The 26,882-nt window shown below is 42.9% G+C and overlaps 1 protein-coding gene across 3 annotated transcripts in view; it reads right to left on the minus strand.

Moving 5' to 3' along the window:
• Positions 1-26,882, minus strand: part of mtss1 (MTSS I-BAR domain containing 1) — a 126,511-nt gene that overhangs the window by 47,871 nt on the left and 51,758 nt on the right. The gene's annotated exons all lie outside the window — the stretch shown is intronic.

The following is a 26,882-nucleotide window of genomic DNA, read 5'->3' on the forward strand; positions in this document are numbered from 1 at the left end:
GTATAAATACAGTAAAGTACACAGACTGAAGGGTAAAAAAATTGGTTTTGAGCAATGTCGTTTTAGAGAATTTGGCAGTACGTCCAACGAGCATCACAACTGCAGACATGTAACCACGCAAGCGCAGGACCTCCACATCCGGCGTCTTCACCTGCGTCTGAGACCAGCCATCCGGACAGCTGATGAAGCTGGGGAGTATTTGTGTTTGTAATAAAGCCCTTTAGTGTGGAAAAAAGTCATTCTGATTGGCTGGGCCTGGCTCCCAAGTGGCGCCCCTGCCCAGTCATGTGATATCCATATATTACGATTGGCCGGAACATGGGAATGACCTTGTCGAGAGAGACACCAACATCTGCTTCTGATTGCACTCATTTATCCACTTAATATCCCAGGCAGGCCCAGTGAGACCTTGATGTCAGCCAGTCAGATATGGGGAAGACACAGAGAGCCCAGACAGATAGAGGCCTTTGCATTCTACAAAATTAACACCACAATGCCTGTGCCCCAAATGGCACCCTATTCCCTACACTATACAGAATAGTGAATAGGGTGCCATTTGGGATGCACATAATGACTCACTGCCCTCTGGGACAGAAAATTATATTTCTTTAAACCACTGCAGATATATAAATAGTCACACTGCAATTTTAACATCAGATGATGTCATATGTTTTCCTAAGATCATTAGGATGAGTCCAGTTTTATGATGGAAGCAAGCAACACTTGGCCCTATTACCTGTTTTCATTACAGCAGGAGCAGCAGGAACAAAAGCAGCATCCCGCTGGACTACTCATTAGGAGGTTAAAGACCTCAGATACTAGCTCTATCAACCGTATGAGCTTATTTGGACAGCCACAGTACTCTGGCTAGGGCATGCCAACATTTTGGCAATAACAGAGAAAACAAGAGGCATTAGTGAGTGCGGGACTTTCATTACTATTGCTTGTGTCATAAGTTACCAGACTTTCTGGACATTATTATTGAAGACTTCAATTTAAGAAATCAGACAAATGGACCTGCAAATAACATTGGTCCTGCTAACCCAACTGTGGCAGGCTAGATAAGTCTGGAAGCCAGCCAAGATGTGAAAACCTCCCTAGTCGATTTCACCCTCAATTAGAAGCAAGGACACTCGGTGCCACCTATGGGGCGACTGAAGCACTTGAAAATGGATTGGGTAATATGGCACATCAAACATGTAAAAAACGCAGCACTGGATCCATTTCTGCATGGGGCCGTTCTGATGTACAGTGCATTCGGAAAGTATTCAGACCATTTGACTTTTTCCACATTTTGTTACGTTACAGCCTTATTCTAAAATGTTTTTTGTTTTTTTTATTCCCTCAATCTACACACAATACCCCATAATGACAAAGCAAAAACTGTTTCTTAGAAATGCAAGTACATTTATTAAAATAAATACAAAACTGAAATAACAACTAAATAAGTATTCAGACCCTTTACACAGTACTTTGTTGAAGCACCTTTGGCAGCGATTACAGACTCGAGTCTTCTTGGGTATGACGCTATAAGCTTGGCACAGTTGTATTAGGGGAGTTTCTCCCATTCTTCTCTGTAGATCCTCTCAAGCTCTGTCAGGTTGGATGGGGAGCGTAGCTGCACAGCAATTTTCTGGTCTCTCCCCAGAGATGTTCGATCGAGTTCAAGTCCGGGCTCTGGCTGGGCCACTCCAGGACGTTCAGAGACTTGTCCCGAAGCCACTCCTGCGTTGTCTTGGCTGTGTGCTTAGGGTCATTGTCCTGTTGGAAGGTAAACCTTCGCCCCAGTCTGAGGTCCTGAGCAGATTTTCATCATTGATCGCTCTGTACTTTGCTCCGTTCATCTTCCCCTCAATCCTGACTAGTCTCCCAGTCCCTGTTGCTGAAAAACATCCCCACAGCATGATGCTGCCACCACCATGCTTCACCATAGGGATGGTATTGGCCAGGTAATGTGCGGTGCCTGGTTTCCTCCAGACGTGACGCTTGGCATGCAGGCAAAAGAGTTCAATCTTGGTTTCATCAGACCAGAGAATCTTGTTTCTCATGATCTGAGAGTCCTTTAGGTGCCTTTTGGCAAACTCCAAGTGGGCTGTCATGTGCCTTTTACTGAGGAGTGGCTTCCATCGGGCCACTCTACCATAAAGGCCTGATTTGTGGATTGCTGCAGAGATGGTTGTCCTTCTGGAAGGTTCTCCCATCTCCACAGAGGAACTCTAGAGCTCTGTCACAGTGACCACCGGGTTATTGGTCACCTCCCTGACCAAGGCCCTTCTCCGATTCCTCAGTTTGGCCGGGCGGTCAGCTCTAGGAAAAGTCTTGGTGGTTCCAAACTTCTTCCATTTAAGAATGATGGAGACCACTGTGTTGAGGACTTTCAATGCCGCAGAAATATTTTCGTACCCTTCCCCAGATCTGTGCCTCGACACAATCCTGTCTCGGAGCTCTACGGACAATTCCTTCGACCTCATGGCTTGGTTTTTGCTCTGACATGCACTGTCAACTGTGGAACCTTATTTAGACAGGTGTGTGCCTTTCCAAATCATGTCCAATCAATTGAATTTACCACAGGTGGACTCCAATGAAGTTGTAGAACCATCTCAAGGATGATCAATGGAAACAGGATGCACCTGAGCTCAATTTCGAGTCTCATACTTATGTAAATAAGGTATTCATTTTTTTTTTTTTATACATTTGCAAAAATGTAAAAAAATCTGTTTTCGATTTGTCATTATGGGGTATTGTGTGTAGATTGAGGGAAAAAAAGTAATTTAAATCAATTTTAGAATAAGGCTGTAACGTAACAAAATGTGGAAAAAAGTCAAGGGGTCTGAATACTTTCCGAATGCACTGTATAGTGCGAAAGAGAGAGAGAGTGGATGAGCCACTCCCATCACACAGGGCCCAGTGTGGCTTCTCCAGTCCAGCCCTAAACTGCAAAGCCCTCGCCCTGCCGGCCCAGAGCCTCTTTAATAAACAGGCCATTGTAGCATTCTGTCACTGAATACAGAGCACTTCCTATGAGACGGCTGCGCAGTAAGGGAAGATAATACTCCTTTCAGTGATAGATGAAAACCGTGAGAGAAAATGAGAGGGAAAGAGGGACCCAGCAAAGGTTCCTCCACAATCCCTAGTGATATTCCTCCCTCTCCCCACCCTAACCCCTGGGCAGGACCGTGCGTCTCCTGCTGAGAACAGTGTTGAGATTATCCTCTGTATGAATGTGTCCCAGTCATCCCAACCCCAATCCCTGCTAATGCTGGATCACCTGCGCCTCTCGCTGGCTCAGTAAGGCAACCTAGTAGCCCTACATACAGTCTCCACTGGCCACCAGTATCAGAGAGGTATGGATTATTACGACCACACAGACCCTCCTTCGTTTCCCCATGAAAACTTCCACAACAAGGCAGATGTGATAGCGTTGCTAAGGTTATAATGGATGCACATTAACTCTATGATCTTGTGAGATATTTGTTACATCAGACAGTATGACAGAGTAGCAAATGCAAAAGGAGTTTTTAACTAGGCCTACTTATCATTAAAATCCCCCTCAGACCAACACTAGCATTCATTTGTTGCAGATTTCTGACCACAAATGCCAATTCCCGTAGAATCATGGCAAAGCAGTTTGCAACAGTTGACATTTGATAGAATATTGAGAGTTTACTGAATTAATCTCTCCTAGAAGAAATATAGCAGTGCTTTGAGAAATATCAACACCAGCTGAGAGACACAGTCCATTGACACCGTCACCTTAGTATTCAAATCAAATTTTATTTGTCACATACACGTGTTAAGCAGATGTTATTGCGGGTGTAGCGAAATGCTTGTGCTTCTAGCTCTATAGTTTTGGCAAGTCGGTTAGGACATCTACGTTGTGCATGACATAAGTAATTTTTCCAACAATTGTTTACAGACAGATTATTTCACTTATAATTCACTGTATCACAATTCCAGTGGGTCAGAAGTTTACATACACTAAGTTGACTGCACCTTTAAACAGCTTGGAAAATTCCAGAAAATTATGTGATGGCTTTAGAAGCTTCTGATAGGCTAATTGACATAATTTGAGTCAATTGGAGGTGTAGCTGTGGATGTATTTCAAGGCCTAACTTCAAACTCAGTGCCTCTTGGCTTGACATCATGGGAAAATCAAAAGACATCAGCCAAGACCTCAAAAATTGTAGACCTCCACAAGTCTGGTTCATCCTTGGGAGCAATTTCCAAACACCTGAAGGTACGACGTTCATCTGTACAAACAATAGTACGCAAGTATAAACACCATGGGACCACGCAGCCATCATACTGCTCAGGAAGGAGACGCGTTCTGTCTCCTAGAGATGAATGTACTTTGGTGCGAAAAGTGCAATTAAATCCCAGAACAACAGCAAAGGACCTTGTGAAGATGCTGGAGGAAACAAGTAGAAAAGTATCTATATCCACAGGAAGAAGCCACTGCTCCAAAACCGCCATAAAAAAGACAGACTACGGTTTGCAACTGCACATGGGGACAAAGATCTTACTTTTTGGAGAAATGTCCTCTAGTCTGATGAAACAAAAATAGAACTGTTTGGCCATAATGACCATTGTTATGTTTGGAGGAAAAAGGGGAAGGCTTGCAAGCCAAATAACACCATCCCAACCGTGAAGCACTGGGGTGGCAGCATTATGCTGTGGGGGTGCTTTGCACTTCACAAAATAGATGGCATCATGAGGAAGGACAATTATGTGGATATATTGAAGCAACATCTCAAGACATCAGTCAGGAAGTTAAAGCTTGGTCACAAATGGGTCTTCCAAATGGACAATGACCCCAAGCATACTTCCAAAGTTGTGGCAAAATGGCTTAAGGACAACAAAGTCAAGGTATTGGAGTGGCCATCACAAAGCCCTGACCTCAATCCTATAGAAAATGTGTGGGCAGAACTGAAAAGGCGTGTGCGAGCAAGGAGTCCTACAAACATGACTCAGTTACACCAGCTCTGTCAGGAGGAATGGGCCAAAATTCACCCAACTTATTGTGGGAAGCTTGTGGAAGGCTACCTGAAACGTTTGACCCAAGTTAAACAATTTAAAGGTAATGCTACCAAATATTAATTGAGTGTATGTAAACTTCTGATCGACTGGGAATGTGATGAAAGAAATAAAATCTGAAATAAATCATTTTCACTTATTATTCTGACATTTTACATACGTAAAATAAAGTGGTGATCCTAACTGACCTAAGACAGGGAATTTTACTAGGATTAAATGTCAGGAATTGTGAAAAACTGAGTTTAAATGTATTTGGCTAAGGTGTATGTAAACTTCTGACTTCAACTGTACATATGAGATGAGTAGTGCAAGAAATGTAAACATTATTAAAGTGACTAGTGTTCCATTTCTTAAAGTGGCCAGTGCTTTCAATAGGCAGCAGCAGTCTCTAATGTGCTAGTGATGGCTATTTAACAGTCTGATGGCCTTGAGATAGAAGCTGTTTTTCACTCTCTCGGTCCCAGCTTTGATGTAGCTGTACTGACCTCGACTTCTGGATGATAGCCAGGTGAACAGGCAGTGGCTCGGGTGGTTGATGTCCTTGATTATCTTTTTGGCCGTCCTGTGACATCGGGTGCTGTAGGTGTCTTGGAGGGCGGGTAGTTTGCCCCCGGTAATGCGTTCGGCAGACCGCACCACCCTCTGGAGAGCCCTGCGGTTGCGGGCGGTGCAGTTGCCGCAACAGGCGGTGATACAGCCCGACAGGATGCTCTCAATTGTGCATCTGTAAAAGTTTGTGAGGGTTTTAGGTGCAAAGCCACATTTCTTCAACCTCCTGAGGCTCTGTTGCGCCTTCTTCACCACACTGTCTGCGTGGGTGGACCATTTCAGTTTGTCAGTGATGTGTACGCCAAGGAACTTGAAGCTTTCCACCTTCTCTACTGCGGTCCCATCGATGTGGATAGGGGGGTGCACCCTCTGCTGTTTCCTGAAGTCCACAATTATCTCCTTTGTTTTGTTGACGTTGAGTGAGAGGTTATTTTCCTGGCACCACACTCCCAGAGCCCTCACCTCCTCCTTGTAGGCGGTCTAGTAATTGTTGATAATCAAGCCTACTACTGTTGTGTCGTCTGCAAACTTGATGATTGAGTTGGAGGCGTGCTTGGCCACGCAGTCATGGGTGAACAGGGAGTACAGGAGGGGGCTGAGCACGCACCCTTGTCGGGCCCCAGTGTTGAGGATCAGCGAAGTGGAGATGTTGTTTCCTACCTTCACCACCTGGGGGCGGCCTGTCAGGAAGTCCAGGATCCAGTTGCACAGGGCGGGGTTTAGAACCAGGGCCTCGAGCTTAATGAGCTTGGAGGGCACTATGGTGTTGAATGCTGAGCTATAGTCAATGAACAGCATTCTTAAATAGGTATTCCTCTTGTCCAGATGGGATAGGGCAGTGTGCAGTGTGATGGCGATTGCATCATCTGTGGATCTATTGGGGCGGTAAGCAAATTGAAGTGGGTCTAGGGTGACAGGTAAGGTAGAGGTGATATGATCCTTGACTAGTCTCTCAAAGCACTTCATGATGACAGAGGTGAGTGCTACGGGGCGATAGTCATTTAGTTCAGTTACCTTTGCTTTCTTGGGGGCAGGAACAATGGTGGCCATCTTGAAGCATGTGGGAACAGCAGACTGGGAAAGGGAGAGATTGAATATGTCCGTAAACACACCAGCCAGCTGGTCTGTGCATGCTCTGAGGACGCGGCTAGGGATGCCGTCTGGGCCGGCAGCCTTGCGAGGGTTAACATGCTTTAATGTCTTACTCACGTCGGCCACGGAGAAGGAGAGGCCACAGTCCTTGGTAGTGGGCGTCGTCGGTGGCACTGTGTTATCCTCAAAGCGGGCGAAGAAGGTGTTTAGCTTGTCTGGAAGCGAGACGGTGGCTGGTTTTCCTTTTGTAGTCCGTGATTGTCTGTAGACCCTGCTACATACGTCTTGTGTCTGAGCCGTTGAATTGCGACTCCACTTTGTCTCTATACTGATGTTTTGCCAGTTTAATTGCCTTGCGGAGTGAGTAGCTACACTGTTTTAATCACCTTGCCATGGTTAAATGCGGTGGTTCGCGTTATAAGTTTTGCGCGAATGCTGCCATCTATCCACGGTTTCTGGTTAGGGTAGGTTTTAATAGTCACCATTCCATGGTATTCTGGGTTTTATTCAAGTCTGGGAGATCAGATGGGATTTCATACAAGCATAGAGGTCAGTGAGTGAAACTGGTCATTGGCATGACATGAGCAAATTAGTTAATTGTTGGGGTAAACAGTTTGCTCTCTGAAATCACATCAAGACAACCCGGCTCCAACAAACTGAGGCCCTGTGTGACAAAAGACGCTCTTGTTTGAGGAGAGAAGCAGATATTTTGACTGCAGCGCTGGTTTGTTTTTACTGTTAGGACAGTGCCGAGGTCAAACGTTCAACTCAGGGTTAAGGAACCAAGTAAATTATGACGAAAAACTGACAGACTTACATTTACATTTTAGTCATTTAGCAGACGCTCTTATCCAGAGCGACTTACAGTTAAGTGAGTGCATACATTTTCATACTGGCCCCCCGTAGGAAACGAACCCACAACCCTGGCATTGCAAGCGCCATCCTCTACCAACTGAGCTACACGGGACCTCTGCAATAACTGAGCAATTAGTGATTTGAGGTCAGTTCGGTTTGGTTTATTTTTTTTTATTATTATTTTTTTAACATTAAATGCATTATGAAATAATAATATATTGAAAATATTAAATCCATTGTCTGTCAGGTCCACATTGGGTAGACATTAGGGCTGTGACGGTCATGAAATTTGATCAGCCGGTTATTGTCATGCAAAAGTCTGCCAGTCTCGTGGTAATTGACTGTTAATTAACAAAACCGTTTAGCATCTCAAGGCCTCCATGAATAAAAGAACATCTATATATTAAAAAGTTGAATAAATCAATTTAATATAAACCATCGCAATAAATTCATTATTTATTTTAGGCAGGTCAAAAAAAAAGAAAAAAAAAGAAGATAATGTTATTCAGAAGATGTTGAGCGTGGAAGAGATCATTTGAAACATATGCTGGCTTTAGAGTTATTTGGCAACTTTAGTTGACAATGATACAAACCTTAATGTCTTAGAAATCACAACATATGGGCTGCATGATGCGACTATAGGCTATTTATGATTTGAGAAAGTCATTAAAAAAAGCTTGCGCTCTGTTCCTTGCCTAAGGCTGCACACGCTGTTCTCTCATCAAGGCCCCCTGTAGCTCAGTTGGTTGAGCATGGCGCTTGCAACGCTAGGGTTGTGGGTTCGTTTCCCACGGGGGCCGGTATGAAAATGTATGCACTCACTAACTGTAAGTCGCTCTGGATAAGAGCGTCTGCTAAATGACTAAAATGTAAGTGATCATACTGTATTTTCCCCCTTCAGACTATTCTCAATTGAATGTAGTGTTTACTAATATATAACATTTGTTTTGATTTAGAATAGCTCATTATCAAATGGGCAGGAACATGGGAAAAAATATGTAATCCGTATACACTCGTGTATGCACTCGAATAGCGAATGGAGGCCGCTTTCCCGCCCTGAGTACCAGACTATTAGCTAGCTACCTGATGGTCGTTAGCTAGTTGGGCACTACCAACGTAAATCCAGAGTGCATAAGAAGAGATTACCGTGACTCAGCGGTCACGTGGAATTTTACTGTGTGGCGGTAATACGGTCACCGCAACAGCCATAGTAGACATCAATAGAAAAAGAAGGAATTACTACGAAATAATAACATATTTCAGTTGTGTATATTCCTTAGTTTTTATTTGATTACATTATTATTTTTCATTCCATAAAGTCATCATCTCATCTCTGCTCAGGCAGTAGTAGCTACCCTGCCAGACAAACACTTAATTTATGTCAGTGCTCCCCATACTGTAATGTCTTTAGAGTAATCCTCTTTAGCTAGAAGCTGCCTAAGTATTCTGCAGAGCTGTCTGACTAAATTATTTTACTTGTTCTTCAAAGTAGATAAGGCATACTTTCAAGACTGCTTATTACCAACTACTTCAACTATCTAATCGTGTAGCGCTACCTCACAAACTCTCTCTATCCCTATAGTCATTGTGTGGTGTACATTCCGCTCTCATGCAGTCTGTGTGTATCCATCTCTGTCGGAGCCGAAAACCGGATCAATAGATTATGGTCATTGTAGTTAATTACCACGTTTCTGCTGAACTAGGTTGAATATTTTCTTAATGAAAACTAATATTCCCTTCAGCCCAGCGTCCAATAGTTCTTGACTTGATTTCTCTCTAGAGTAACGGCATGTTGAGCTCACAAAAAACCAGAACTAAATAGAATTCAAGTAATTGAACCAACAGTAAATTAGTCGTTTAATAACCGCGGAAAATAAATGAAATTTCGGTTAATCGCTCAGCACTACTACACAGATGCCACTGGATTTCAAACTGCCTACATCCGATGGTGAATAAGAAGGAAACACAGATAGGCCTAATAATGCCTCATCCCATTCTCTGGAGGGCCTTGCGGTCGTGGCCGGCGCAATTCCCGTACCAGGGAGTGATGCAATCGGTCAGGACGCTCTCTATGGTGCAGCGGTAGTATTTGGAGAGGACCCAGGGCGGCATGCCGAAATTCTTCAGACGCCTTAGGAAGTAGAGACGCTTTTGCGCCCTCTTGACAAGAGTGGTGGTGTTGTTGGTCCATCACAAGTCCTCGGTGATGTGGACGCCGAGTAACTTAACATTTGTCACTCTCCCTACTGCAGTCCCATTGATGTGGATCTGGGCATGTTCCCTCCTCTGCTTCCTGAAGTCAATCAACTCCTTTGTTTTGCTGACGTTGAGGGAGAGGTTGTTGTCATGACACCACAGGTCCAGTTAACTTACCTCATCCCTACAACCGTGGTTTCGTCTGCAAACTTGATGGAGTTGGTGTCGTGCAAAGCCACGTAGTCGTGGGTGAACAGGGAGTACAGCAGAGGACTGAGGACACACCCCTGGGGGAACCCTGTGTTAAGAGTCAGCGTGGAGGAGGTAGTTGTTGCCAATCCTCACAGCCTGTTGTCAGCCCGTCAGGAAGTCCAGGATCTAGTTGCAGAGGGTGGTGTCCAGACCCAGGGCTCGGAGCTTGGTGTTGAGCTTGGAGGGAACAATATTGTTGAATGCTGAACTGTAGTCAATGAACAGCATTCTCACATAGGTTTTCCTCATGTCCAGATGGGTTACAGCCGTGTGAATAGCGATGGAAATGACATCTTCTGTGGAACTGTTGGAGTGGTAAGCAAATTGGAATGGGTCCAGTGTGCCGGCCTTGATGTGGGTCATCAACCGGCCTCTCGAAGCACTTCATGACCGAGGTGAGCCCAATGGGGCAATAGTCATTTGGGCATGTTACCTTGTTTTTCTTGGGCACTGGGACGATGGTGGTCTCCTTAAGCTCGTATTAGAGGGAGGCTTTGGTGGGCACCGCACAGTTGGATTTGCTTTTGTAGTCTTTGATAGTTTGTCCTTGCGACATGCGAGAGAGTATGTAGACAAAATCAAGCCTTTAGAAAATAATGTTATTTATCCTTCATTATATTTGTTAAAGGTTTGGCTACATTTTCTGGCGTCTGCCTCATCATCGGTTTGGACATGAGGATGTAGCCCAGTGGTCACCAACCGGTCGATCGTGATAAACTGGTCGATCTCCAAGGCATTCCTAGTCTTTCACCAAACAAAACCCCAATGATAAAGCCACAGAGTTTCTATCCCAGAAACGCAACATTGCGAGACTTCCGGGAACGCTTGCGAAGCAGACCAGGCCAGGGTTTGAGAAGTCAATGAGAGAAGTGAAATATTATTTATTAGGTGTTAATTTTCTCGAAATCTAAAGGCAAAAACTAGATTCGAGCCAATGTATTAAGTATTTGAACATGTTATTACTCCAACCTCATGAAAGTGACAAACTGACACGTTTTTTCTTCTTCGTCAAAAACAAATGTATATCGAAGGAGTGCCTTTGATTGATTGACTGCCTGCACATGCGCAGTTCGGCGTGAGACAACTGTTAAACCCGATGACCAACGTTCCTCAAATTCTTTGGGCCACTGAGCAAATTTCAGGTCTGCTGAACGCAAACTTGAACGTTGTGAAAATTCTGTGCAACTTCCAGCGCGCGTTTATTGTGAACAGAGGCTGTACCTGCTTTTTGTTATAATTTTAACAGTGGCCATGTAGGCTACTGTAGCTATTTGATCATAATGTAGGCCTACCATCACAAACAATGGAGAAAATGCATCCCATAACATTTTAACATGGAAATAGCTGTTCTATCATTCAGCCTACAGTAGCATCCAATGTGTGGTATTCAATGTAGGCCTACATTCCATGAGACTTTTGAATGAAAAAAAACAAACATGCAGGGCTTGACACTAACCTGTTTATCCACTTGTCTTTCAGACAAGGAGGTGACTGAAAATGTTGTTTGATGCAAGAAACCACTTTACAAAATACAATGCATTATTATTCCCATTATTACGGAGAATCAGACACATTATGCTACCCACTGCCTACTATTCAAGCCTGTTTCAAAATACAACACTTCCCCTTTAAAGACAAAAAAAAAGCTCTTTACCTGACTCGCTTTTCAAAAGAGGTCTTGAAATGTATACGTTTTGTGTTCTTGTAGGAAGCAATCACCCCCCTATTGCTGACTACAAATGACCTATAACTGGGCCAATAACTTACTAACTAGCAAAGGATATGAACAAAATGTGCACACGTGGCTACAAACAGCTCTCACTTTGATCTCAAAAGAAGTGCATCTACTCGACTGCTAATGCTGTAAACACAGTCCAGTTCAAAGTAAAAAGCAAAGATCCATATATGGCAATGGTCTATTTGCATATAGGCCTACTGCAGCTCTGATTGTTTATGCCGCACCGGTCTGTGTAGAGTACAGGCTGAGTAGTGCGTGTCAATGCAATGGAATTCTACTCCTACGTTCTGCCTACAACAAAATCTGTTACAAAGTTTGTTTTGTTATGTTGCATTAAAAGTGGCTAATATTGCATGTCACAATTGCCACAGTAAAGGGAAACGTTGATAGTGTTAACAGGGAAAACTCTAGAACGGTGGTCACCAACCTTTTCTGAGTCAAGATCACTTTGAGTCAAAATGCAAGCCGAGATCTACTGCTCAGATTTTTTTTAACATGACTTAAAAAACGTAAGCCTATGCAACATTAACCAATTAAAAACAGTACTGTAGCAATGAGGTTTGTTCAGTAAGCTATAGGCCCAATACATTACCAACGCATATTGGCTTTGCTTGAATTGCCATGCCAACGCAATGTTGTTCGGGCCATTTAAAAAAACATTAAGCTCAAAATTTGAGGTAGGCTATATGATCACACCGGTAATAGATCTGTTGTTGTATTACTTGTGAACATCAATCATTTGCTTTTTATTTTACTGGGCTGATGGTGCCTGTATTAGATGGTCAGTCTCAGCGGCGGGAGAGAGCAGCAGACTGAGGGTCCACCTCTCAACATCCATCCTCTCTCCCTTTCCTCCACTGACACTGACCAAAGCAGGACTTCGTCTTCCAGCTGATGGCGAAACTCGAGTCGCACCGCATTATTCATGTACAAATTAATGTTGTTACTCCTATGAACAGAGAAAGTGATTAAAAAAGACCCAAGCCGCTAATAATAACAACGCAAGCCTATAGATACATGTTTCTACTCATTCATTACTGCTGCAGTGCTTGTTGTAGCGCTGAGTGGAAATAGGAAGAATGCACATTTTAAGGCTTATAAAAGTGTTGAATACAAAGTGTTGACAGTGCTAAGTAATAACTTAAATATGAACTCACTCACAAAAATAACATCTCTTTGCTGTATTTGTTGACAGTCTCTCTCTAGTCATGTTTTAAATGTTTTGAAATCTCACAGAATCAACTTTTCTGTAGCTTTCTTTTATGCGTTACTGCAGACACGGTCATCTGAGCCATCCGATTGGCCAGTGGTAGGCCTATAGTGCACTTGATTTTCTTCTCTTGGCCCGCCGGGAGGCAGAGTATGTGCCTTCAGACACATAATGGTTAAAAATGGCAACAGTTCGACTACCCGACACACAGGGCAGCTGAATCAGGTGCACCTACTGGCAACAGCCCGAGAAAAATAAAAATAAAGTAGGAACACAAAGCTTTATCGTTAGGTTGTTTACAGAAATGTTTGGCGAACGACTAGGAATGCCTTGGAGATCGACCAGTCGATCGCGATCGACCAGTTGGCGACCACTGCTCTAGAAAGTTGAGTGAAGTTCAATATCGTGCTTCACTCTGTGGGCTGATATTTCTGCGCGGCAGTCTCGGGGCTACTGCGCACACACGCAGCTTGGAGGGAACATTGCTGATGACGTGTTTATGTGCATGAGTTTAGCTAGCCAACATCGCCTACAGGTGTGATCAGGGATTTATATTGGAGAAGCAGTTTTAGCTTATCTTCATACTGAACTGTCTTTGATAAAGCCTTGCGTTCCTATAATTTTTATTAGTTTCGCACTATTGGAAGTAGAAGTCCTAGCGCCTGGAAGGCAAAGTGTTCCCATTTTGAACCATTTCATGAGTCTGAAGGTAGAACTACCCGGCAGGCCCAGAGAGCAAACCAAGTGCACTTATAGGCCTACTGCTGGCCAATCAGTTGACTCAGATAACCGTGTCTGCACAGTTTCCTCGCGCCATAGACTGTTAAAGGAAGCCTCGACCGCACAGCAAAGTTGATAATGTGAGATCTTTTTTTTTTTTTACCATGACTAGAGAGACGAGTACAGCAAAGAGCTGCTGTTTTTTTTTAGTAAGTTCATGCTTAAGTTGTTATTCAGCCCTGTCAACACTTTGTTCAAACCCTTTAAAAGCCATAAAATGCTCCCTACTGACACTCACACTACAAAGTGTTTCACTTTTTCTGGTCATATGAGTAACAACACGAATTGGTGCATGAGGCAGAAATAATGCAGTGCGACTTAACTTTCACCGTCAGCTGGAAGACTGTGTCCCCTTTTCTCAGTGGAGGGAGGGAAAGGGGAGGGACGGTGAGTTGGGTGAGAGGCAGCCTTACCGCTGCTCCCTCCCATCCCTTAGAGTGACCATCAGATGCAGGCCATGAGTCCAGAAAAAAAAAAAAAAAACTAATAATTATGCTCACTCAACTGTGTCTAACAAGTAAAACAACAAAGGATATATTACCTGTGTGATCATATACCTACATTTTTTAAATATAATTCCAAAATGTCTGAGAAGAACATTGGCAGGGCAATTCAAGCATAGCCAATATGCAGTGATAATGTACTGGGCCTATAGCCTACAGCACAAACCTCATTGCTACAGAACTTTTTAATTGGTTAATGTTGCATAGGCTTACGTTTAAGTCATGTTAAAAAAAAAAATCTGAGCGGTAGATCTCGGTTTGCATTTTGACTCAGAAAGTGATCTTTACTCAGAAAAGGTTGATGACCACTACTATAACTAATATGCATATCACCTACACTTTGACATGTTGGCTTTTTCTATTTACAGTGCCTTCATAAAGTATTTATACCACTTTACTTTTTCCACATTTTGTTGTATTACAAAGTGGGATTAAAATGTCAACGATCTACACAAAATACACTGTAATGTCAAAGTGGAAGAAAAATACTAACATTTGTAAAAAAAAAAAAAAAAGTAAATAAAATATGGAAAATAAAACACTAATATATCCATCTTGATTACATAAGTATTCAATCCCCTGAGTCAATACATGTTAGAATCATCTTTGGCAGCGATTACAGCTGTGAGTCTTTCTGGGTAAGTCTAAGAGCTTTGCACACCTGGATTGCACAATATTTGCACATTATTCTTTTTAAAATGACTGAGTTAGGAAGGACGCCTGAATCTTTGTAGTGACGGTTTATTGATACACCATCCAACGTGTAATTAATAACGTCACCACGCTCAAAGGGATATTCAATGTCAGCTTTTTTTATTTTATTTTACCCATCTACCAATAGGTGCCCTTCTTTGCGAGGCATTGGAAAACCTCCCTGGTCTTTCTGGTTGAATCTGTGTTTGAAATTCACTGCTCGACTGAGGGACCTTACAGATAATTGTATGTGTGGGGTATAGAGATGAGGTAGTCATTGAAATATCATGTTAGAACACTATTTTTGCACACAGAGTGAGTCCATGCAACTTATTATGTGACTTGTTAAGCAATGTTTTACTCCTGAACTTATTTAGGCTTGCCATAAGAAAGGGGTTGAATACTTAGACTCAAGACATTTCAGCTTTTCATTTTTTTTTGTAAAAAACAACAATTTCACTTTGATATTATGGGGTATTGTGTGTAGTGACAAAAAAACTATTTTTTAATCTATTTTAAATTCAGGCAGTAACAACAAAATTGGGAAAAAGTCAAGGGGTGTGAAAACTTTCTGAAGGCACTATGTATATAAAAAATAGATTTTAATATTATTCCAATGTTGGCCTCTGATTCAATTTTGATTGGATGTAATTGTTGGATATTGTGATTTTTTTTTACTTGTCCATTTTGACATCTTAAATCTATAGGCCTATTCTCTTTGTCCAACTTTTTTTTAACGATTTGCATATTTAAAGAACTGGATCAGATTAATAAATATGCCTACAATAATAACAATGATATACAATAATAATACAACTAATTATTATAAAAACAATTTCTTTTAAATTAAAGTTCCAAAATTGCATCCTACCTGAAAAGCGAGTTGCACAGTAGCATGCATTTGGCTGCGCCAACGTTCTTCTCATCTTTGTCCACTAAAACATAAAAACTTGTCCATATAGAGTACCACAGTATGAATCATACCCATAAAACCTAGCGGTCAAACAGGGAAATGGTTCCAATCGTTTTTTTTCACCATACATTTTTCCCATAGGGGATTTTAGAAACACTTCAAATAAGGGCTGTGTTTCATGTAGGCTTACCCTGGCATGAGGTTTTGATAACCATGTAAATCTCTCTAGGACAAGACTAACATTTCCCCTGGTGGCACTGGTGCCACTAAGTATTTCAGTTGGTGGCACCAGCCTAGGATTTGGTAGCAAAGACAAAAATGTGCTGTTTCAAAGCTAATTTCCAGCAATTCTACACATTTTGCCATGGGGCGGAGGGAAAATTGTACAGTTTAAAAGCTAGTTTCCTGCAATTCTAGACATTTTGTCATGGGGCTAAGAGAAAATGTGCAGTTTTAAAGCTAATTTCTTGCAATTCTACACACGTCTTATGCCGTGTTCTTACACTATCTGAGTGACTACATTATAACAAAATCAAATGGCCATGACAACTTTGGAATTTTAGATTCTCCCTGACTGTCTAGTTATCATTATGGTGGTTGTTAGTTCTTAAAGATGATCTTATTTAAAAATATATAGCTCCATTATCTTTTCTACAGACTTTATATCTGGTTTTAGTCGTTTAAGTTTACACTGAAATGGTTTTACCATGCCGAAAATGTTCTATTAAATAAAACAAAACATTTATCAAATTTTTTGGAGTGGCAGCCATGATTTAGCAGCAGTGGCCCGCCAATGCTAAATGACTATAGGGGAAACACTGGAGGTGTACATTAATATTATAAACTTAGCATTAACCTTTATCGTTATCGTGAAAATGCTGTCAATTTATGATATGGATTTTTGTCCATATCACCCAGCTCTACACATCACCCAAAGTCTGGGAGCGCTCAGTCCTCGAAAAGGCAAATTACCCACTGAGAAACAAACATTTGCATTTGACACCTAAAAATACCCTAATGGCTGAATACACCAGGTTTGGGTTTAAAGTTTGAGGATGAGCAGAGGCTAGACTGGTGGGTAGGGAGTGAATTGCGCACTGAACACTAGGTAGCTGACTCATCAGAAGGTTCAGAACACACTGTAAAATAGGAGTGCGGTACTACAGTGCCAGTAATATCAGTCAGCGTATCATTGCACACGGCTTATGCGATCAGACATTTCCAGTATTTAATGTTTGTCGTTCTTCCTCTAGTTTAGTTCTGGTGTAGTGGTGTATAGGCCTGTAGAGTGTGAGGACAGACAGAGACAGATGGTACCATACAACACAATCTGTTCTCCTTATACCATCAGCCTTCTTTAACTCAACATTTTCATTTTAATAATGCAGATACTCAATGCATGACTTGTGTCAAATGTGGACCTTGGAATTCTTAAATCATCAGGTTTCTTTCGTTTACACGGATGATTCACATCCTTACACTCCAACACATTTCCCCCCCCTGTTACTTTGTCTGTTTGTTCCTTTCCTCCCTACAGCCTTGTTTGAAAAGCCTTTCAAACATTCCTATGTCTCTGATGAGCTCCAGGGGGAGAATGCTGTCATAATCTATTCGGCTGGGTATCATGTGGCATACTTACTCTTCTGTAGTGCAAGTTGGCCGACAAAGACACTACGGCACAAACACCAAGTCAACAACACACTTCTTTTGGGCTGTGGTGGGAAAGGAATGAGCACATTTTCAAGTAATGTCCTCCAGAATTTACATGAAAGCATTTAAAGTGACAACTCAACTAATTAGCGATGTTCATTACCGATCTCAAAGTAATGCGACTGTGTCTGCACAACAGATGGAAAAACAAAGTATGGGATACAGAGCTTGCTAACGGGCGGTTTTTCTTACAATAGCCCCACAACACAACAGGGTGAGTAAAATGGGAACCGGCCCCCTGTTCCAAGAGGGGGAGGAGTCGAGTGGAGACCATAAAGGTTTGGCGCTGGAATAGGGGAGGCCATGGTTTGGGTGTGTCTAAAACTGTTGGGGCAGGAGAACAGTGCAGGACGGAACAGGTCGGTAAAGTCATGCTTATCTGCAACATGGCCACAGGTGATGAAAAGAGTGTGTAGTCAACGAGAGGAGAGATGGAGAAAGAGAGGAAAAACACCCATCCCTTCTTTAAGGTTGCACATGTCCTAGCACAAGACCTGGGCAGTGAGGTGGATGGCCACGTCTTGTTATTAGGGGGAAGCTAGGCACTTCATCCAACCGATGTCAAAATTACCTGAGGCAGGATGGGTGTAGCTCTGCGCTTAGAGCAGGTGGCATGAGGATAGGCCCCCCTGCCAGCCCCACATTTTGGGATTCACTGGGCTACACCACTCACACACCTGAGTCACGCTAAGCAACAACATGGGAACGGCTCCTGCAGCACAGCCAAGACATGTCAGGTCTTGTGTCTACTTTTAGAGTGGTGGTGGAGGATAAACACAGTGCATTCGGAAAGTATTCAGACCCCTTGACTTTTTCCACATTTTGTTACGTTACAGCCTTAATCTAAAATGGATTAAAATATACATATTTTCCCCTCATCAAATCTACACACAATACCCCATAATGACAAAGCAAAAACAGGTTTTTAGACATTTTTGCAAATGTATACATTTCAGGTCTCTCCGGAGATGTTCGATCGGGTTCAAGTCCGGGCTCTGGCTGGGCCACTCAAGGACAGAGAGACTTGTCCCGAAGCTACTCCTGCATTGTCTTAGCTGTGTGCTTAGGGTCGTTGTCCTGTTGGAAGGTGAACATTTGCCCCAGCACTCCGGAGCAGGTTTTCATCAAGGATCTCTGTACTTTGCGCCGTTCATCTTGGCCTCGATCCTGTCTAGTCTCCCAGTCCCTGCTGCTGAAAAACATCCCCACAGCATGATGCTGCCACCATCATGCTTCACTTTAGGGCGGCCAACTCTAGGATGAGTCTTGGTGGTTCCAAACTTCTTCCATTTAAGAATAATGGAGGCCACTGTGTTCTTGGGGACCTTCAATGCTGCAGACATTTTTTGGTACCCTTCCCCAGATCTGTGCATCGACACAATCCTTTCTCTGAGCTCTACGGACAATTCCTTCCACCTCATGGCTTGGTTTTTGCTCTGACATGCACTGTCAACTGTGGGACCTTATATAGACAGGTGTGTGCCTTTCCAAATCATGTCCAATCAATTGAATTAACCACAGGTGAACTCCAATTAAGTTGTAGAAACATCTCAAGGATGATCAATGGAAACAGGATGCACCTGAGCTCAATTTCGAGTCTCATAGCAAAGGGTCTGAATACTTATTTAAATAAGGTATCTGTTCTTCATTGTTAATAAATGTGCAAACATTTCTACAAACCTGTTTTCGCTTTGTCATTATTGGGTATTGTGTGTAGATTGATGAGGAAAGACTTTGATTTAATCAATTTTAGAATAAGGCTGTAACGTAAACAAAATTTGGAAAGGGGGAAGGGGTCTGACTACTTTCCGAATGCACTGTATACTGCAAAAGCAACGGGACACTTTTCAAATGTTAAAGTTAAAGGTTTAAGTAACGTCAATCAGTATTTAAAGCTACATTGGACTGTCTTTTAAACTGGTTAATGCAGTTACTGAGCCGCAAATAGTTAAACAATACCACTTATCAGTCCTGCAATTATACAAATGACATCAATCATATTCTATTCAGATCTGCCAGGCAAGTTGAGGGAGGGACCTCTTGTTCCAGTCAGTGTGAACTGTGATCAAATAGGAAGGCATGGGCCAGATTCTATATCATTCTTCATTTACTCCCAGCTGCATATTCTATGAGTCAAAACCAATAGCGCTGACATTTCTTAACGGGATACTTCAGGATTTTGGCAATGGAGCCCTTTATCTACTTCCCCAGAGTCAAATGAACTTGTGGATATTATTTTTACGTCTGCGTGCAGTTTGAAGTAATTTGCTAACTAGTGTTAGCGCAATGACTAACTAGTATGCTAGTAGATAGCATAGACTTCCAGGCATTGCGCTAATGCTAGTTAGCATTGGCTTGCAAAACTACCTCCAACTTCCCTCATACTGGATGCAGAGACAAACATGGTATACAAGAGTCCATCTGACTCTGGGGAAATAGATAAAGGGCTTCATTGCAAAAATCCCAAAGTATCCCTTTAAGCCTCTCTATAGGGCATTAATTACTTTCAGGACATGACTCTGGTTTTCTGACAAATGTAGCCTACATAGTGATTAAATGTAAATGTATAACAGCAGTTAAAAACATTCCCATATAGCCTAACGCAGTGTTTCCCAACTCCAGTCCTCGAGTACCCCCAACAGCACACATTTTTGTTGAATCAGGTGTGTTTGTCCAGGGCTACAATAAAAATGTGTACTGTTGGGGTACTCGAGGACTGGAGTTGGGAAACACTGGCCTAACACGCTGGAAAGTAGCAGTCGGTTAAATAAGGTAAATGCAAATATGTTACAAAAAATTATTTTGCATAAGTGAAACAAAATAATCCCCAGGTCATTTATGTTGAATCCTCTTTTGGGAAGCTCTCAATGCTGGTACTTTAAAGTAGTTATATAAAAACAGCCTTTTATGTGGTCTTAAACAATTATGTAAATCAGTTTTTGAACCATTAACATGTGAGTCATACAGACAAAAATGAACAGTGGATGTTATCCACTTTTGTGCTTGACGTGATACAACAAGTCATCCATTTATAATTTCGCTCTATCGTCCCTGAGGTATTAACAGTGGCAGGGATGGTGGACTGGGCTGATATGGATGGGTAATAGGAGGAAAACACAGACAGTGAAAAAGTCCTATTTCTATAACTTTTCATAGGAATCAAACTCGAACTGCAAATGTTTTTTCTTCAATTCCAGCATTTACTTGTATTACTTAATTTTCATAATTGTCTTCATGTTATGCACTAATTTGTTATCACTTACACACTGTTCCACATTTCTTTTGTCTTTGTATGCCTCTATTTCTTCAAAAAGTCACTTTTCCTTTATCCAAATAATTATTCTCCTCTGTGGCAATGTATTGTCAACGGATTCAACGGTAGTTCTTCTTAGTGTTCTGATTTATAGTGGCTTTTCTCCTGCTTCCAAATCTGTGCCAAAGTGTCTTTGACTGTGCTAGGTAGTTTTCCGCTGTTAGCAGTCTCGTACTGGCGCTAAAAACGGACGATTGCCATACATTTTGGACTTTCATTACTCAATTATGGTATTTAACAAACCAAACATTAAAATACTGTTATAGAAGGTAAAGTAAAAATCTGTGGATGAATACCAGTATACAGTAAAAAAACGATATACCACCCTGGTCTAGTGGTGCACTCTATAGGGAATATGGTGCCATTTGGAACGCTCCCAGAGCTTCCATCTTCTACCTCATGTCAGACGTGTGAGAGAACAGCAGGATGCTAGCTGAATGCAGATTACCGGACATCACGGTGCACACCTTAGAAAGCGGAGAGAAAAAGATGGATGGAGCAGGTAGTGAGATGTAGCGAGACCGGGAGACCGAGAACTAAAAACGGGTAAAAACAAAGCCTTTTCCACAGAGAGATAAGATGCAAAATTATGCATTTGTTCTTTTACTGTTGTTTTTGTCTAGGTCAAAGGTGCCATTTGAAATCACTAAAAGTGTCAGTCATTTTATGTAGAGAGCTTTTTTAAAAAAGAGGGAAACAAGAAAAAGGAGATGGTCACTTGATCGAGTGCATGCGGCCTATTTCTTCAGGACATGACTCAGAAGAACAACATTTCCTGGCTGTTAAGCACCAACTCACCCACTTAGATATATGAATTGTGAAAGGGGCCAAATGAACAGTGTATGTTCTCAAGTAATAATATTTTTGAGGAAAGAAAAAGTTTCAAGCTATTTAATTTCCTTCCAGTTTCCTTCGTCATGTCGCCGAAGGCATAGAGAGAGCATTTGAGGCAGTATTCAATGTGGCAATTCATTCGCCTGGCCTAACCAATACTTCACAACCACAGGGCACATTTTCCAAGTCCGGGCCCATTCATAATGTGGTCATTCACAGCAGTGAACTACAAGACGTGCAAGGCTGGGCTGCGACAGAAGGGGGAGGTAGGCAAGCCTGTAGCTCCAACCGTCGTTTTTCCTCAGACAGTTCCTTTCTTTTTCATAGATTCTCGTCGGTAATAAAACTAAATACAAAAAAGTTACACATCCATTATGAGCGGGGCAGTATGATTGCTGTTGCGTGCTCGTCTCTGTCGATAATTTCATGGATCCATGTCTGCTCAGCAGACAGATTTTATGCAGGGTTTTTCTGGTTCCATTTTCAGTCATCACCAGAGATAATTGGTGTCTGACTAGGGCGGCGTTACAGATGTGAGACACTGCCTCAAGGGTAAGAGGGAGGGAGTAAGGGAGAGAGCCTCTCTGACCTTGTTTTCATCCAGATGTACAATATGTCTGATTCATTTGGCTAATGAGAGAAGTCTAATCAATACCATGTAGAAAATACAACATGCGAGCAGAATTCAGCTGGGTATGATGACTTTAGATATGAAGCAGTAAGCATAACTGAAGATACAGAATATATGGCCAGGGGATGAATAAGGAGAAGTGTGATATTTGAAGGAATTAAAGGAAGAGATTTGACTGAGGCAATGTAATTGTGTCTCAAGGGAACATAGACATTGAGCAATGACTAGAACTTATCCAGTGACCTGACTGTTTGACATCCTCGAAAGGACACGAGTTACATGGAAACAGAACTACGAGACTGCAAGTGGCCACTGAGTCACTTTAAAGCAGAAGCTTTGATGGGTGGATCCCGAGTCAGGTGGTAGAGAGGAGGAACATGGACGTTTCCTGTATATCTGAGCTACTGTAGTGAAACGCCTTGCCCCTCTTCCTATTCTGGGCCTAGCCATTGTCAAAACAAGCACACTACTGCTACACGAATGGCACACACACATACAACACACACTACAGCTGGGTGGGTGTAAATTCAAACCGGTTTCCATTGATAATTGCACTTTCATCTCAATTAAAGTGATTATACAGTGGGGTACCAGCAATGTCATATTTTCAACTTTGCGCAAGAGAACACCGGGCAAGTGGAAATCTGCAACACCTGGCACTCTGCACAGCTGGTTTAAACCTGTCAAATCCCTTTTTAAAACTGAAAAACAACCCACCACCAGCTTTCTCCCAAGTGGACATGTCACCTATTAAGTCCACTTCCTATTACTAATATTTTATTTGCAATGCATGTGTGGGTGTGGCACACCGGATTATCAATCTGGCTCGATCGGCTTATCGTAAATATGCACAGCACAGCTTCGTACGGAGGAAATGCAACCACAGTTGCAAGCTAAAAAAGGAGTTACGCCAGCATCAGATTAGAGGGGCTGTGGAGGCTCCTGCTGTGTGCAAATCTAGATCATGCTGAATATAGGCCAGTGGCAACAGTCTGATGCAACTTCACCATCATAGTCACCCCTACTTCTCCTGATAGGAACAACTTACTCGTTCCACATTGCACGGACCGAGTGGCGCAGCGGTCTAAGGCACTGCATCTCAGTGCTTGAGGCGTCACTACATTACATTTACATTTTAGTCATTTAGCAGATGCTCTTATCCAGAGCGACTTACAGTTAGTGAATGCATACGTCATTATTATTTTTATTTTTTTTCATACTGGACCCCCGTGGGAATCGAACCGACAACCCTGGCGTTGCAAACACCATGCTCTACCAATTGAGCTACATCCCTGCCGGCCATTCCCTCCCATACCCTGGACGACGCTGGGCCAATTGTGCGCCGCCCCATGGGCCTCCCGGTCGCGGCCGGCTACGACAGAGCCTGGATTCGAACCAGGATCTCTAGTGGCACAGCTAGCACTGCGATGCAGTGCCTTAGACCACTGCACCACTACAGACCCCCTGGTTCGATTCCAGGATGTATCGCAACCGGCCGTGATTGGGAGTCCCATAGGGCGGCGTCGTCCGGGTTTGGCTGGTGTAGGCCGTCATTGTAAATAAGAATTTGTTCTTAACCGACTTGCCTAGTTAAATAAAGGTAAAATAAAAAAGTCCTGCAACTAGCCTGTGTTTGCTGTGTTTTATGAAGCAGTTATAATCAAACCGAATAAATTGAAACTTCTGGGTTTTGAGAAATGTTTCTTTTTTATATGACCCCAATAGTGAAATAAGAGCCTTCCGTGGAATACAGCAACCATTCATTTAATTTCCTAATGAAAGACGGGGAGAGAAGAGGTACAAGGCAGGGCACTCCACCAACGGCTTTCAGTTTGACCTGAGATATTCAGCCCACAGAGGATTCGTCAGCATAAAACCAGTCCCATGTCAAATACATCAACGACGTTCCAGGTGACGCCATCCCATCTGTCCAAATCAATCTGTAGGAGTGTAATGAACCATCAACCTGGATTACGCAGACCCATAGGAGTGTATAATATCATAGCTGAAAAAGGACCAAGGAAAAATATTCGCAAGGGCCTTGGCTAAGCAATTTCTCTGAAGAGGCTGCTAACATGAAGTTGCTGTGACATTGAGAGGCTTGTCAGTAGGGCAGGGCAGGCAATGTGGTCTGGCTGATCAGCAGAGTGTGAAGCATTAGATGGGATAGGGGTCACTCAGTGGAAAGGGGGGAGGGGCGGAAGGGATGTCCACTGTCCCACTGCGGTCAGGAAATGCTCTCCAACTCTGTTTGGGGACAACCTTCCTCTCCTGCTGGCTTTTTATGGCCCTCCTTCAAACAAGACTGTCTTCTAAGCTCCTGCCCCTGAGGCACCATCAAAAAGGCCTTTCCTACACACACCCTCACAAAGCTGTTATACACACACTCCCACACGACCTCGCCGTCTTTCTCACACGCACTTCACATTGGGAGAACTCAGACTGGACTTCCAGTCTGGTTTCCTAAAAGGCCTGCCAGTCTGTCTCCTTTCAAAAGGAGAGTGAGTCACGTTTCCTTCCCAACCCCCACAGCTTTCCTCTACAACAAAGGCCGAGTGGAACCATCCTCAGTAAACTCACTCCAGATTGGCCACTCTCCAAGGAACGCCAGAGAGAAAACCCCATTGCCCTGAACAGTCTGCGCCACCTGAAAAAAAGGCACGCCACTTAAGTCAGAACAACAGCATACTGGTGAGATGCCAGGCTTGAGACCTCTAAATCCTCCTCCTCGGATAGTGGACGGGCGTTGGATGGTTGTGTAGTTTTTGTATCAAACGGACTCCTCGCGTGCGTCACGCGGTGCTGTTTAGCCACAGGCCACAATAGGAGATAATAGTTGTGAGCTCATGCTCCAGATGGGGATAATGCCTATGAAAACATGACCCAGCTTTTCCTGGACAGCTCAGTCTCAAAGTGGTTTCAAATGGATCAAATTAAAAAGAGTTTTACCACAGACTCAAACCCTGACAGGTCCCACCTCATTCATTCAATCCCTCCCCTCCGTGAGCCCTCTTCAGTTTGATAAGTCTCTGGAGGTGTTACTGTGGGTATAGCTGGACAGCTTTATATCATGGAAACCTTGGAAAATCCATGTGATTAACTTCTGCTCTGCTCATCTGTAGCTGCCTAGCTAGACACCTTTGATTCTGGAGATATACTGGCACAGCCAACATGGGAGGACATTGTCACAAAATGTCCAATTTGTAAGTCGCTCTGGATAAGAGCGTCTGCTAAATGATGCAAATGTAAAGCGAAACTAATCCTAATAGGTTGACAATAACAGTCTTCCTGCCAGAATCTAGCCATGTTTTTCACCAGTAGCCTCATCATCCTACCAATGCCCAATTCTCACCAGCACTTTCACACATTATTAACAAGTCTGGTGTTCTGTGTGGGTTGGCGGGCAAACCAAACCATGTTCTGTCTCGCTCTTAGACAAACACCAGAATAACTGGTGCCCACATCTCCCCACTGCACAAGGCACTCAGTGTCTCTCAGCACAAGAACTGAGCTCTGTTCATACCTACTCAGTTTACCCAGACACCCCCTCCTCTGTGGTCTGCTGTGGCGGTGTTCCAGACAGTTCTCCAGGGTAAGGCCCGAGTGCTTCGACTTTGCCTAGTTTTGATTCCGTCCAAGGTAAAAATAGAATACATTAATATATGCTGGAGGACAGCCCTCCACAAACATATTTACTCTATTCACACAGTTCTATCGGGTCAGAACAATCATGCCATGCTTTCCGTCTTTTAGTTTTTCCTTCTTTCAGTAACCTCAATCATATCATGCGCCTTCAAGTGTTGTCTCTAAAATGGTAGGTCACTGTAAATTCTTCCGCTAATTCTGTATGATATTGGTAACTAGGACAGGCCCTCCCTTGGCTTCTGGATCACTGTTGCGAGTCTTGTGATGTTTTCTTTGATGCATTGGTGAAAAATGAGTCTGCCTTGTATAAGACGAATTATGTATAAAAATAAATTTAAAAAATCCCCAGGGTAACCAGTCATGAGGATCAACAGCAAAACACAGTCAGATCATGCTGTTGACAACGGCCTAATATCGAGCCTCTTACATCCACCGATTTATCAAATTATTCTAAACGTCCAGGTAAAAAATAGAACAATCTGATCTTTTATCTGTTGATTCTAAGACCTTAAACCCTTTTGCACATCCAGCTCGATGTCTATGAGACAGGCTTGCTATTGTTGCATGTTTTCATTATGCGCTAAATGAAAATTGTCAGTTTCAATTTTTACAGTTTGTTGACCGGTTAGTCGGCAGCAAAACTGACCGAAATTTGCAACCCTACTCAAAACCTACCCTAGACCCCTAGGGGAAGCCAAAATACTGGTACTAGATAAGGGTGGCAGGTAGCTTAGTGGGTAAGAGCGTTGTGCCAGTAACCGAAAGGTCGCTGGTTCTAATCCCCGGGCCGACTAGGTGAAAAATCTGTCGATGTGCCCTTAAGCAAGGCACTTAACCCTAAATGCGCCTGTAAGTCGCTCTGGATAAGAGCGTCTGCTAAATGACTAAAATGTAAATGTAAATGTAGATCTAGGCCTAGTAGTACTTGGGCACG

The sequence above is a fragment of the Coregonus clupeaformis genome, chromosome 10, assembly GCF_020615455.1.
Source record: "Coregonus clupeaformis isolate EN_2021a chromosome 10, ASM2061545v1, whole genome shotgun sequence".
NCBI lineage: Eukaryota > Metazoa > Chordata > Actinopteri > Salmoniformes > Salmonidae > Coregonus > Coregonus clupeaformis.